At 44.2% G+C, this 13499-nt stretch overlaps 1 protein-coding gene across 6 annotated transcripts in view; it reads right to left on the minus strand.

Annotated features, from left to right (window-relative positions):
• The window catches only part of ZC3H3 (zinc finger CCCH-type containing 3), a 333696-nt gene that overhangs the window by 109422 nt on the left and 210775 nt on the right, over window positions 1-13499 (minus strand). The gene's annotated exons all lie outside the window — the stretch shown is intronic.

Genomic DNA, 13499 nt, shown 5'->3' on the forward strand with positions numbered 1-13499 from the left:
TATTCCAAAGATCATAGCGGTGAACAGCAAGTAAGCTAATTAGCAGCATTAGAGCAGAATCCAGAGTAGAGGCATCCAGAGCTTCCGTGGACTTGATTGTACTGGATCAGTTTGAGCCTGTTAGTACTGAGGATGTGGACAAGATCCTTAGTAGTGTTAGGAAGACAACCTGCTCTCTCAATCCCTGGCCCTCGTGGTTAGCGGCCCAGGGGGGACCGGCAGTAACTGCAATGTTACACCGGATTATTAATACATCCTTGAGGGAAGGGCAATTTCCAGCTAGTTTGAAATTGGCTGTCGTAAAACCTTTGTTAAAAAAGCCCTCCCTCGACCCCCTGTTGCACAACAATTATCGGCCAGTCTCGCTGCTGCCATTTTTGGGGAAGGTGATCAAGAGGGCAGTTGCAATCCAGCTTCAATCGATCTTGGATGAAACGGATTATCTAGATCCATTTCAAACCGGTTTTCGGGCGGGTTACGGGGTTGAGACTGCCATGGTCGCCTTGGTCAATGATCTCCGTCTGGGCATAGACAGGGGTAGCGTGTCCCTGTTAGTGCTCTTGGACATCTCAGCGGCTTTCGATACCATAGACCATGGTATCCTTCTGGAGCGCCTGGTAGAGGTGGGAATCGGGGGCACTGCGCTCCAGTGGTTCCGATCCTACCTTTCCGGGAGGTTCCAGATGGTGCCGCTGGGGGACGTGTGCTCCGATAAGAGGGCCCTTACATCTGGGGTCCCTCAAGGAGCCATTCTGTCTCCCATGCTTTTTAACATTTACATGAAACCGCTGGGAGAGATCATCCGGAGTCATGGGGCGCGGGGTTATCAGTACGCTGATGACACCCAAATAATTTTCTCTATATCTCCGACTGATGCAGTGACCAGGGATGGCATCTCTCCTCTCGTGACCTGTCTGGAATTGGTAATGGGCTGGATGAGGGAAAACAGACTCAGCCTGAATCCAGAGAAAACGGAAGTACTCATGATAGGTTCTCCTGGCCCGGGGATGGCGGTGGTTCCACCTGTCCTGAACGGGATCACGCTTCCCGTGAAGGACTCCGTAAGCAGTTTGGGGGTGCTTATTGACTTGTTGCTCCATCTTACTTCTCAGGTGGATGCGACGGTCTAGAGCACCTGTTATCAGCTTCGGCTGATACGCCAGCTGCGTCCCTACCTGGACTGGAGGGACCTTGAAACTGTAGTACACGCTCTGGTAACCTCTCGATTGGATTTCTGTAATGCGCTCTACATGGGGCAACCCTTGTACCATACCCGGAAGCTGCAATTAGTGCAGAATAGGGCAGCACGACTGGTCACTGGTACTTCCAGGGCCAGTCATATAACACCGGTGCTTAAAGACCTTCATTGGCTGCCTATTCGCTTCCGGGCGCAATACAAGATGTTGGTTATTACCTATAAAGCCCTAAATGGCTTGGGCCCAGGGTACCTGGTGGACCGCCTCTCTCCGTACAATCCGCCCCGCACACTCAGATCAACTGGGCAGCAATTATTAAGAGTTCCAGAGGTCAGACTAGTTACTACCACCAGAAGGGCCTTTACCACCTCGGCCCCCAACCTCTGGAACTCGCTGCCCGTTGAGCTCCGCTCGGCCACCTCCCTGGCCCAATTTAAGAAGGGGTTGAAGACATATCTTTCCGAGCGGGCTTACCCCTGACTCTACCCCCCGGTATATTCTCTCACCCCTCCTTCGTCAGCTGGTTGAGCTGGCATGAGTTTTTATTGTAATGTTTTAATGTATTTTAGTATGTTTAATTGTATGGATTGCTTTGTTGTACACCGCCCTGATTTTTAGAAGGGCGGTATAGAAATAAAATTTTATTATATTATTATTATTAAGGCAATCCTATCACGGGGATGAGAGTGTGTGACTCGCCCAATGCCATCCAGTGGGCTTCCATGGCCAAATGGGGAATTGAGCTTTGACTGCAGAGTTGTAGTTCAACACTCCAACTGGGCAGGGGAATCAAACTCTGGTCTCCAGAGATGTAGCCCATCATTCAAACCAGGACACCATGCTGGTGTGGAGTGGAGTTATGTACCTACAGATGGCCCTCCTTATCCACTGATTTTTTATCCACAGATTCAAGAATTCACGGCTTGAAAATATTTTTTAAGTATATAACTTTCAATAAGCAAACCTTTATTTTGCCATTTTTAATAAGAGACACCAATTTACTATGCCATTGTATTTAATGGACTTGAGCATCCATGGATTTTGGTATCCACAGTGGGTCCTGGAACCAAATCCCAGTGGATACCAAGGGCCCACTGTATAATATTAAGGGCATATAATTTTAACATCATTTTATGTTGTTTATTCCCCATCTCAATCCTTGGGGAGAGGTAGATAAGAAATAAATAAATATTATTATTATTATTATTATTATTATTAATATTAATATTAATATAATATTAAGAGCATATAAAACATTAATTTAAAAGCATAAATTAAAAACAACACAGCAGTGAAATACAATACTCATTAAATAAAATAATCAGTTGCCAAACAGCTGGTGGAATAACAATAACAATACTAATAAAAGTCTTCACTTGATGACAACAAGAAAGCAAAGAAGGGGCCATCCTAAGCTCCTTAGGAAAGAATTTCCAAAGTCTAGGGAGAGGCACCAAGAAGGCCTTCTCCTGTGTTTCCCCCAAATTGGGATTGAGAAAAGGTTTCTCCTGGAGTTTTCAGAATTCAGACAGGCTCATATGGGAATCTGTGATTCTTCTGAGAGCCTGGACCCGGGCCGTATAGGGCTTTAGCTATAACCAAGTTGCTGGAATCTTATCCAGGAATCATATTCTTCTCCAAAGCAACCCAGGCCTCTGTGAAAACGATTCCTTCTGGAAATGAAAACAAACTCATAGCTATTTGCTAGCACTGCAGAATTCATCCAGCTTCCAAGATCCAGGTTCAAAGACAAAGAGCTTCTCCACCTCAACAATCTTGCCTTGCATGGGCATAAGAATTCAAAGATATAATGGTGTTAGTCTGTAAAATCAGTATGTAAAGAGATCTTGAGGCACCTTTGAGACTAGCTGAAAGACAGAAGTTGGCAGCATGAGCTTTCATAGACTTCAATCTACTCAGAAGCATTTGGGGGGAGAGAAAAGCCAAGGACAAACTTATATAAGTCATTTGTGTGTGAGAATGCCAATTCAAATTCAAAATCCTGTGTGTATGGAAATGAAATGGCAAATCCAGTTTTAAGTGGGTGGACAAAGTAGTAAGGAAGCTGTAGCCTGCAGGTGAGGAAACTGTTATCTTTGTGCCAGGAAACTGTTATTTCTGTTCAACCCTTTGCAAACCAAGATGTTGCAGATTGAATCTGGAGAACTTCTGCTGCTGCACTCCAAGCCCTTTCCAAGTGAACACCAACCATCTCAGCATGACTTACCAGCACCCAGGATGGCAGCCGTGGGCAACTTTTAGGGTTTAGAGGGCACACTGTGTCCTCAGAGGAAGGGCCTCGAAGAACCAACCTCACTGTACAAACAGTTATTTTAAAAATGTGTCTAGTGGTGCGGGGAGGCAATTTCAAAACTCCCTGGACCATGTTATGCCTTCCCGGCTGTTTTTGGCCCAGAAGAGACCCTTTTCCCCCAACACGTTTCCTTCCAATTGAGAAAAAGGCCTCTTCAGACACCATGACCTATAAAGCCTACTATGACTTCGATCTAGGATATCTAGACTGAGCCTGTTGAAGCTCAAAGATGTTCAGAAGAGGCCCTTCTCTCTGTCCCACCATCTTCTTTGAAGGGAAAAAGGAAAACAGGACCTTCTCAGTGGTTGCTCCCAGACTTTGGAACTCCCTTTCTAGGAAGACTAGGCTCAATTCCCCTTTGCTGTCCTTTCCTCCTCATAGAATCATAGAACCATAGAGTTGGAAGAGACCCCAAAGGCCATCCAGTCCAACCCCCTGCCATGCAGGAAATCCAAATCAAAGCATCCCCAACAGATGGCCATCTAGCCTCTGCTTAAAGACCTCCAAGGAAGGAGACTCCACTACACTCCAAGGAAGGAGTGTGTTCCACTGTCGAACAGCCCTTACTGTCAGGAAGTTCTTCCTAATGTTGAGGTGGAATCTCTTTTCCTGCAGCTTGCATCCATTGTTCCGGGTCCTGTTCTCTGGAGCAGCAGAAAACAAGCTTGCTCCCTACTCAATATGACATCCTTTCAAATATTTAAACAGGGCTATCATATCACCTCTTAACCTTCTCTTCTCCAGGCTAAACATCCCCAGCTCCCTGAGTCGTTCCTCATAGGGCAAGGTTTCCAGACCTTTCACCATTTTAGTTGCCCTCCTTTGGACACGTGGCTCCAGTGTCTCAATGTCCTTTCTGAATTGTGGCGCCCAGAACTGGACACAATATTCCAGGTGGGGCCTGACCAGAGCAGAATAGAGTGGCACTATTACTTCTCTTGATCTAGACCAGGGGTAGGCAACCTGCAGCCCGTGGGCCGGATGCGGCCCGGCAAGGCCTTGGGACCGGCCCCAGCCCGGTCCTGCCGTCGATTGCCACCGGGGCCTTTGGCCTCTTGCGTGCAGGGGCAATTGTGTATAGAAGCCTCAGAAACATGCATTTATATTAACATTTTTTAAAAAATCAGCAAATTTTTTCGCGTGTCCTCCACTTTTTTAAAAGAAGTGTCCACTATTTGAAAATTTTGTCCTACATTTGTCCCGGTTTATTTATTTATTTAATTTTTTTTAAAAATTATTTAATTATTTATTTTTTGGCTTCGGCCCCCCAGTTGTCTGAGGGACAGCAACCTGGCCCCCGGCTCAAAAAGGTTGCCTACCCCTGATCTAGACACTATACTTTTATTGATGCAGCCTAGAATTGCATTGGCTTTTTTAGCTGCTGCATCGCACTGTTGACTCATGTTCAACTTATCGTCTACTTGGACTCCTAGATCCCTTTCACATGTACTTTCATTCAGCAATGTGTCTCCCATCCTATATCTGTGCATTTCATTTTTCTGCCCTAAGTGCAATCAATATCTTACATTTCTCTGTGTTGAATTTCATTATGTTAGCTTTGGCCCAGCTTTCTAGTCTATTCAGGTCATTTTGAATCTTGATCCTGTCCTCTGGAGTATTAGCTATTCCCCCTAATTTGGTATCATCTGCAAATTTGATAAGTATGCTCCCAATTCTGTCATCCAGGTCATTGATAAAGATGTTGAATAGCACTGGGCCCAGGACAGAGCCCTGTGGGACCCCACTGGTCACTTCTCTCCAGGATGAAGAGGAGCCATTGTTGAGCAGCCTTTGGGTTCGGCCGGTCAACCAATTACAGATCCATTTAACAGTTCCTTTGTCTAGCCCACATTTTACAAGCTTGTTTGCAAGAATGTCATGGGAAACCTTGTCAAAGGCCTTACTGAAATCAAGATATACTATATCCACAGCATTCCCTTCATCTACCAAGCTGGTAATTTTATCAAAGAAAGAGATTAGGTTTGTCTGGCATGACTTGTTTCTCTGAAACCCATGTTGGCTTTTTGTAATTATGGCATTGCCTTCTAGATGTTCACAGACTCTCTGTTTAATGATCTACTCCAGAATCTTTCCTGGGATTGATGTCAGACTAACTGGAGGATAATTGTTGGGATCCTCTTTCTTCCACTTTTTGAAGATGGGGACAACGTTTGCCCTCCGCCAGTCGGCTGGGATCTCTCCTGTTTTCCAGGCGTTTTCAAAGATTATTGCCAATGGCTCCGATATTACATTTGCCAGTTCTTTTAATACCCTTGGATGGAGTTCATCTGGTCCCGGAGACTTAAATTCATTTAGATTAATAAGGTGTTCCTCTACTATCTCTTTACATATTCTGTGCTGAAATTCCCCTATTCTGTCCTCTGCTCCATTATCTTCAGGTTGAGCACCCTTTGCCTTTTCTGAGAAGACTGAGGCAAAGAAAGTGTTAAGTAATTCTGCCTTTAGCATTTTGCCATCTTCTCCACGCAGTGGCCCTACCGTTTCCTTCTTCTTCCTTTTGCTGCGGACATATCCAAAAAAAGCCCTTTTTGTTGTTCTTAACCTCTCTAGCAAGCCTGAGTTCATTCTGTGCTTTGGCTTTTCTGACCTTATCTCTACACTTGCTAGCTATTTGTTTGAATTCCTCTTTGGTGATTTCCCCATTTTTCCATTTCTTATACATGTTCCGTTTAAAATTTAGCTGAGCTGAAAGTTCCTTTGTCATCCATCCTGGGTTCTTGCAACACCTCCCGTTTTTCTTTCTCACTGGAACTGTTTGAAATTGTGCCTTCAGTATCTCCCTTTTGAGAAACTCCCATCTGTCCTGAACTCCCTTCCCTTTTAGTATTTCTGACCATGGGATCACCCTCAATACTTCTCTACTGAAATCCGCTCTCCTAAAGTCTAGGATGCGTGTCTGACTATGCCTGGCTTCTCCTTTCCACTGTATTACAAACTCCAGGAGAACATGGTCACTTCCACCTAAGGATCCCACCACTTGCACCCCATTAACCAAGTCATCCTTGTTGGTTAGGATCAGATCTAAAATAGCTGACCCCCTTGTTGCCTCTTCCACCTTTTGGACCATGAAATTGTCTTCCAGGCAAGTGAGGAATTTGCTAGGCCTTGTGGATTTGGCTGAGTTTGACTTCCAGCAAATATCAGAATAGTTGAAGTCCCCCATCACTACTACATCTCTCTTTTCTGAGTGTGTGGTCATCTGTCCTAGAAAGATATCATCCAATTCCTCAGTCTGACTTGGGGGTCTGTAGTAGACTCCCACCGTAACATCCTTGTTGTTTCCCTCCCCTTTGATTCTTATCCAGATGCTCTCCACCTGGATTCCATGACTGATATCCTGGATCTCTTCACTGGTGTAAATATCTCTGACATATTGTTAGAATCCTGGTTGTATTTTACCAGATATATGTTATAACTGTGTGGGGATGATGGGGGTTGGGATGCTTTTGCTATGGCTAGCTTAGATGTAGCATGTAGGAGCTGAGTGGTACCAGGTGGCTGTTATCTAGTGTCCTTGAAGGCCTCTCTCAGAGGCTTGGAATGCAAGCTTTGAGTATAGAGGGATAGAAGCTACGGGGGAAGTGATGGGGGATGTATAATGGTGAGAAAGAGGTGGGGATTTTGCTGGGCGGGCTTTTGGCTGGGGGTGGAGTAGACAAACTTGGGGTTTTAGATATTGCTTCTGCTGGGAGGGGTTAGTCTCAGCTTAAACGCTGAATGGAGTGGAATTGCTGATCTTGGAGCTATCAACAAAGTTTTGTTTATTCTACATAAAGCTGACTCGTTGATTGTCCAGGATTCTGGTCCCACATTCTGACACATATAGTGCTATTCCTCCTCCTTTCCTGTTTGGCCTATTTCTCTTAAAAAGGTTATACCCCTCTATTTCCACATTCCAATCATGAGACTCATCCCACCAGGTTTCAGTGATGCCTATTATATCATATTTGCTTTGTTGTACTAGGAGTTCGAGTTCATCTTGTTTATTTCCCATGCTCTGTGCATTAGTGTAGAGACATCCTAGACCTTGGTTCCCTTTTACTTGCTGCCTGTGCAAGTTTTTTTGCCTCCCACTGTTGGGTCCTTGCACTGTTTGCCTTGTTTCCTCTATGTCAGTTTGACTATTTTCACCATCCCTTTCGCCTTCCTTAATATTGTCTCCCTTCCCCTCGGAACTCAGTTTAAAGCCCTCCTGATCAAGTTCTTGAGACTGTTGGCAAAAACATTTCTTCCAACTGGCGTGAGATGCAACCTGTCCATTGCAAGAAGTCCCTCTTCATGGAACCGCAGCCCATGATCGAAGAATCCAAATTGTTCTTGGCGGCACCATCTGCGAAGCCAGTTGTTCACATCCGCTATTTTCTTCTCCCTTCCTGGACCATGCCCTTCAACTGGCAGAAGAGACGAGATGACAACCTGTACATCCATTCCTTTCAGCTTCCTACCAAGCGCCTCGTAATCCCTTTTGATGTTCTGAAGGCTGTGTCTTGCAGTATCCTTGGTTCCCACGTGGACCAAAAGGAAGGGGTATTGGTCAGTAGGCTTGACCAGTCTTGTCAGTCTCTCTGTCACATCACGGATCTTTGCACCTGGAAGACTTTGAATCGATTCTCTAGCTGCAAGCTCCCAGAACAATCCCTTCTTGGCTTACTTCTCTGTGTGACATTCCTCCAGCTGTCTGCATCCTGTGTATGTGAAGTGACCTCCTTGGCTCCAGCATCTTCCTCTGCGTGGTATTTGTCCAGGATTGTTTGTTCTGTTGTGTCCAGGAAATCCTCCTGCTCCCTAATATGCTGAAGTGTAGCTACTCTGGACTCCAACTGCTGCACTTTCTCCTCCAAGAGGGCTACCAACTTGCACTTGGGGCATGTGAAGTTCTCCACTTCTGTAGACAAGAAGACAAACATCCCACAAGTGTTGCAGGTGACTGCCGTGGTTCCGTCAGTGTCCATACTGAAAAGTCTTAGGAAATTACTGGAACAAGACTGTGAGCTTCCTCCTAAAAAAGAAATCCTCCAGAAAACACCACCTTAAAGCCCTTGATGTTTTGCCAATTTCTGGTAGTGAGCTCAATCAACTCAGCCTCTGTTGTAGATCTCCTTGGATAAAATAGGAATTCGCATGCAGTTACCACTCAAAATGGCTGCCCAGCTACCTCTCTCCTCCTCCTCTATGTAGCAGGAACTGCTCTAGAGAGGCTCTGGAAGGAGTGATATAGAGCTAATCTGCTAGCTGCGCCCCCTAGTGACTCACAGATGACTCAATGAAGCTCCACCCCCTCTGGAACAAGCACACTCCCCCTAGAGTTTTTAAAGAAATTTAAACAGTCACCACTCAAAATGGCTGCCCAGCTACCTCTCTCCTCCTCCTCTGTGTAGCAGGAACTGATGACTACGATGACCTCAGATGACTACGTCTTCATTTCTTTTTATTGCTGTTCTCAGATTTTGGAACTCCCTTCCTAGGCAGGGTGACCAGATGTCCTAACTGCAGAGGAGGAGAAGGCACTGCAAAATGTAGGGTAGTCAAGAAAATGTAGGATGTTACAAAATAAAAGTTGAAAACACCCATATAAATATAAATTCATGCTTCCTAGTCATGCTCAAAATGAAGGGCATTATGGAACACCTCCTGGACAGAAGGCTGAAATGTAGGGCATCTCCTGGAGAAGGAGGGCATCTGGTCATTCTGTTCCTAGGAAGTTTAGGACGGATCCTTCTTTACTGCGTTTTCGACAACAGCAAATGTCAAGTACAGTATGAAACTTGGGCTCTTCAGCATGAAAAACATGCAGCATGGAAGTATGACCCTCCTCCTGAAAGATCTTGAAAATCCCCAACTCCTCTCCTGCACAGCCTGAAGGCCAAGCAACTTACTTAATTTTTTGCACAAAGCTTTGGTGCCCAATCGTGGATTCTGCAGACATCTTCCGCCACCCAGCACCCAACGCTGGCTGACTTTGCGTATGCAACAATATCCGCCGCTCACATCCAAATTCTGCTCATCCACCATTATGCCAACAGCCATCATTCCCACAAAATCAAATCTGCTTGAGTATCAGCTGCTTTAACTATGTAGCGCTAATCCAAACAGTAATTTGTTTATGCAAATGAGAGATCTAATTTTGAATTAGTACAAAACTGTGCTCATAATGCTATTAGCCAAAGAGTATATAAACCGCAGCATTGACGGAAGAATGGGTGCAAATTAGGGGGCTGCTCCCCTATCAGCAGAAAGCAAAAGCCTGGGGAGCATTACCTTTCAATGAAGACGGAAGGGGGGGGATTGCTAAAATATAATCATTACATTGATTAGTGCTTAGCATGACAGGTTTATTTGAAGATGGCTGTTGCCATTGGCTACCAGCCTTAATATATTGTGACTGGGACTTCCTAAAGATGTGGAAAGAGAGAAAAACTTAGAAATCGAACAGCCCAGCATGGCGGAAACCAAAGAAGAGAGGGAGCATGCAAGCTGTTTGCCTGCGTGGTTCTTGAAGGAGTTTGGTTCTAGGGTTCCTCAAAAAGAGAAAGGAAAAAAACACCAAAAGGGGATTTATACCAAGGTCAGGGCTGGCTGGTTTAAACCAGGTTGGTATAAACCATGGTTTATATCAAGTTGGTTTAAACTAAATGAATTAAAAAAAAACACTTCTGGTTTTTAAGAATGATTATTTGGATATGTATTTTTTAAAAGTCTGGCTATTATTACTACATTGGGCTTCTTGTTATATACTAAGGTTTGGTTCTAGACCCCCTATGGATACCAAAATCTGCAAATGCTCAAGTCTTGTTAAATATAATGGAATAGTAAAATGGTGTCCCTTATTTAAAAAAAAAACATTTTCAAGCAGTGGAAGGTTAAATTCTTAGATAAAAAATCTGTGGATACAGAGGCCCAATTGTAATTTCCAGCTCTCTTACTAGGACAACAAGAATGCTTGTTAGAAATTAACCCCTTTAACTTTAACAGTTAACCATGAACAACTGCCAACAGACTATGAAGTCAAAGGCTCTCATGGCTGGCATCCATAGTTTTTTGTGGGTTTTTCAGGATACGTGGCTATGTTCTACAAGTGTTTATTCCTGACATTTTGCCAGCATCTGTGGCTGGCATCTTCAGAAATCTCAGAAGATGCCAGCCACAGATGCTAGTGAAACGTCAGGAATAAACCAGCATCTAGTGTCGGGTGCTCCTTTTTCATCATTTAATCATTTCCTTTATAGTATAAGAAATGCCATTCAGAAATAAATTCTTCAATAAATTCAACCAAAACAACTCGCTTTAAAAGAGCTATTCAGAAAGTTGTGGTCCCATCCAACTCTATGAAACTCTATGATTCTATGAGCACAACAATGTATAAACCCGATCTGTTGGTTTTCTATACAGTGGGGCCTTGGTATCTGATGGGATTTCATTCCAGAACCCCACCCCACCCCCCAGGATACAAAATCTGGGGATGCTCAAGCCCCTTATCATGAAACCTCTTATCATGAAAAGTTCAGTGTATAAATAATAACAATAACAGTCATTATCTTCTTGGTGGTGTTGCTATTTATTAGTACATGCCTGCTCTGAGGTCTAACAGGTCTGTGGCAGCTGCAGTCAGAGTGCTGGCAACTGAGATTGAGAGAAGTAATAGTGCCACACTATTTTGCTTTGGTCAAGAACACTGTGTCCAGTTCTGGACACCACAATTCAAAAAGGATGTTGAGAACTAGAGCATGTCCAGAGGAGGGCGACCAAAATGGTGGAAGGTCTGGAAACCATGCCTTATGATTTAGGGAGCTGGGTATGTTTCGTCTGGAGATGAGAAGGTTAAGAGATGATTTGATAGCCTTGTTTAAGTATTTTAAGGAATGTCATACTGAAGATGGAGCAAGCTTGTTTTCTGCTGCACCAGAGAAAAGGACACAATGGAGCAATGGATGCAAGCTACAGGAAAAGAGATTCCACCTTAAAATTAGGAGGAGCATCCTGACAGTAAGAGCTGTTCGACAGTGGAACACATTCCCTTGGAAAGCGATTGAGTCTCCTTCTTTGGAGGTGTTTAAACAGAGACTGGATGGCCATCTGTCAGTGATGCTTTGATTGGGAATTCCTGCATGGCAGGGGTTGGACCGAATGGCCAATGGAGCCTCTTCCAACTCTAGGACTCTACGATTCTATTACTCTAATTGTAAACCAGTTCCTCGGTGTTGCTGGCCGCTTGTGCTTTAATCTCGGTAACATGTAGTTTGGCTTTGCAAGCCCTGCAGCAGGGACTCCCCGATAAAGGCCCATTTCCCATCTCCCTCCGTTTTAATCACAGCTGCGGCATGTTAACAGATGGAGCATGGGGGAAGGACATAAGCAGCAGCCCATACCTGGCTCTTAGAGCATCTTGAGCATCAAGGAACGGCTGCAGCAACCACCTCAGGGTGGCGAGCATTAATGAGTCTTCCTTTCGGAAGTGTTTGGAAAACCGCTGAGCGCAGGTGTCTGGATTAAAGGCCGAAGTGGTAAAACTCAGCAAGTTTCCATTGCAAACAGAAGCAGAGTGGTCGCTCGAGCACAGCCCTCGCGTCAGCAAAGAAATGCTTAGGATGTCTGTGTGTGTTTGTGTGTGTACAAATATGAAAGAGACTGAGAGAGCACACCTTTTTCTGTTTCGACTTGGGTCCTGTCTCCAAGATATTTCATTATGTATTTATATACAAATACAGTTGTTCCAAATGAATCCAAAACATTTCTGGCCCTAAGCATTTCAGATAAGGCAGACTCAGCCTTTACCCAGAACTGTTAGGTATTTCCTTTCGCCTAGGACACCATAAAAATATTATTGATACATTAAAAGCATAGTGAACCAAGAAATTTGGAGAACCTCTGTTCTAAGCTTTGGGTAAACAAAAACATCTTTCTAACTGACAGCCTTCCAGATATTTAAAAATATCTATATTATGATTCATGTTCCCTCTCAATCTTCTCATCTCCAAGTTAAATATCTCCAGCTCCCTTGGCCATTTCTCATCATTGGGCTGATGTCAAGATGTTTTACCATCTTGGTTGCCCTCCTCCGGACACATTTGAGCTCGTCCACATTCTTCTTGATCTGGGACTTTTGCCTGCACCCTTTTCTTTGGATGCAGAGGCTGTATTTCTAAATATTAATCTGAAGATTTAAGTTACTGTAAAGCTAGAAATTTGGGGACAGGTGGCAAATTGAATGAAATGAAGCTGCTTTTGCTAAATTTGGGGGAGTGACATCTTGATCTTCCCCCTCGGCAGCCATATCCCTGCATAACACCAGCAAAATGAACAAAGGAATGTAGAAACAACAAATAGAAGAGTCCCAGGTGTGTTGAATTTTCAATAACTGACTCTCTGATATTCTAGAAATTTGGGGTCAGAAGGAAAATTTCATGATGTGGCAGAAGTTTTATTTGACTTTGAGTTATTCTGACTTATTTAGAAAAGCCCTCCCTTCCCCTTCCACCCATAGCTACACCCCTTGTATGTGCTCTCTTTCTCTACTTGTGTTCTGACTTTCCAGGATAGCAGTCCGGGCCTTTTTTTAAACTTTTCTTTCAAGAAAAAGGAAGGTTTGAGTTTCCACATCCTCTTTGCCCATATGCTCACAGTCCAGTACAGTCGTCACAGTGCTCCAAGATGTGTGTAGCCTCAGTGGTTTTAATATTGGACATCGATCATGCTGCAACATCATGCTAAAAGAAAAGCCTCTTGCAAACAGCACATTTTACCCTTGCGTAAGCAGCAAATTGTGTGTATGCCCACAACAAAGTGGAGTCTGACAAAGCCAGGCCTTCTCCACTGAATTAACGTGCTCACCCTCATGCGCGTTCCACTACTTCCTTTGAGATGGAACTGAATGTTTAAAGCACAATTAATCTAAGAGTTGTGATGAGCAACTGGGTTCAGCTGGTGGACCGACAATCACTGAGCTGTGCACAGAACAATGTAGGGCTTAT

This window comes from Sceloporus undulatus, chromosome 4 (genome assembly GCF_019175285.1).
Source record: "Sceloporus undulatus isolate JIND9_A2432 ecotype Alabama chromosome 4, SceUnd_v1.1, whole genome shotgun sequence".
Classification (NCBI taxonomy): domain Eukaryota; kingdom Metazoa; phylum Chordata; class Lepidosauria; order Squamata; family Phrynosomatidae; genus Sceloporus; species Sceloporus undulatus.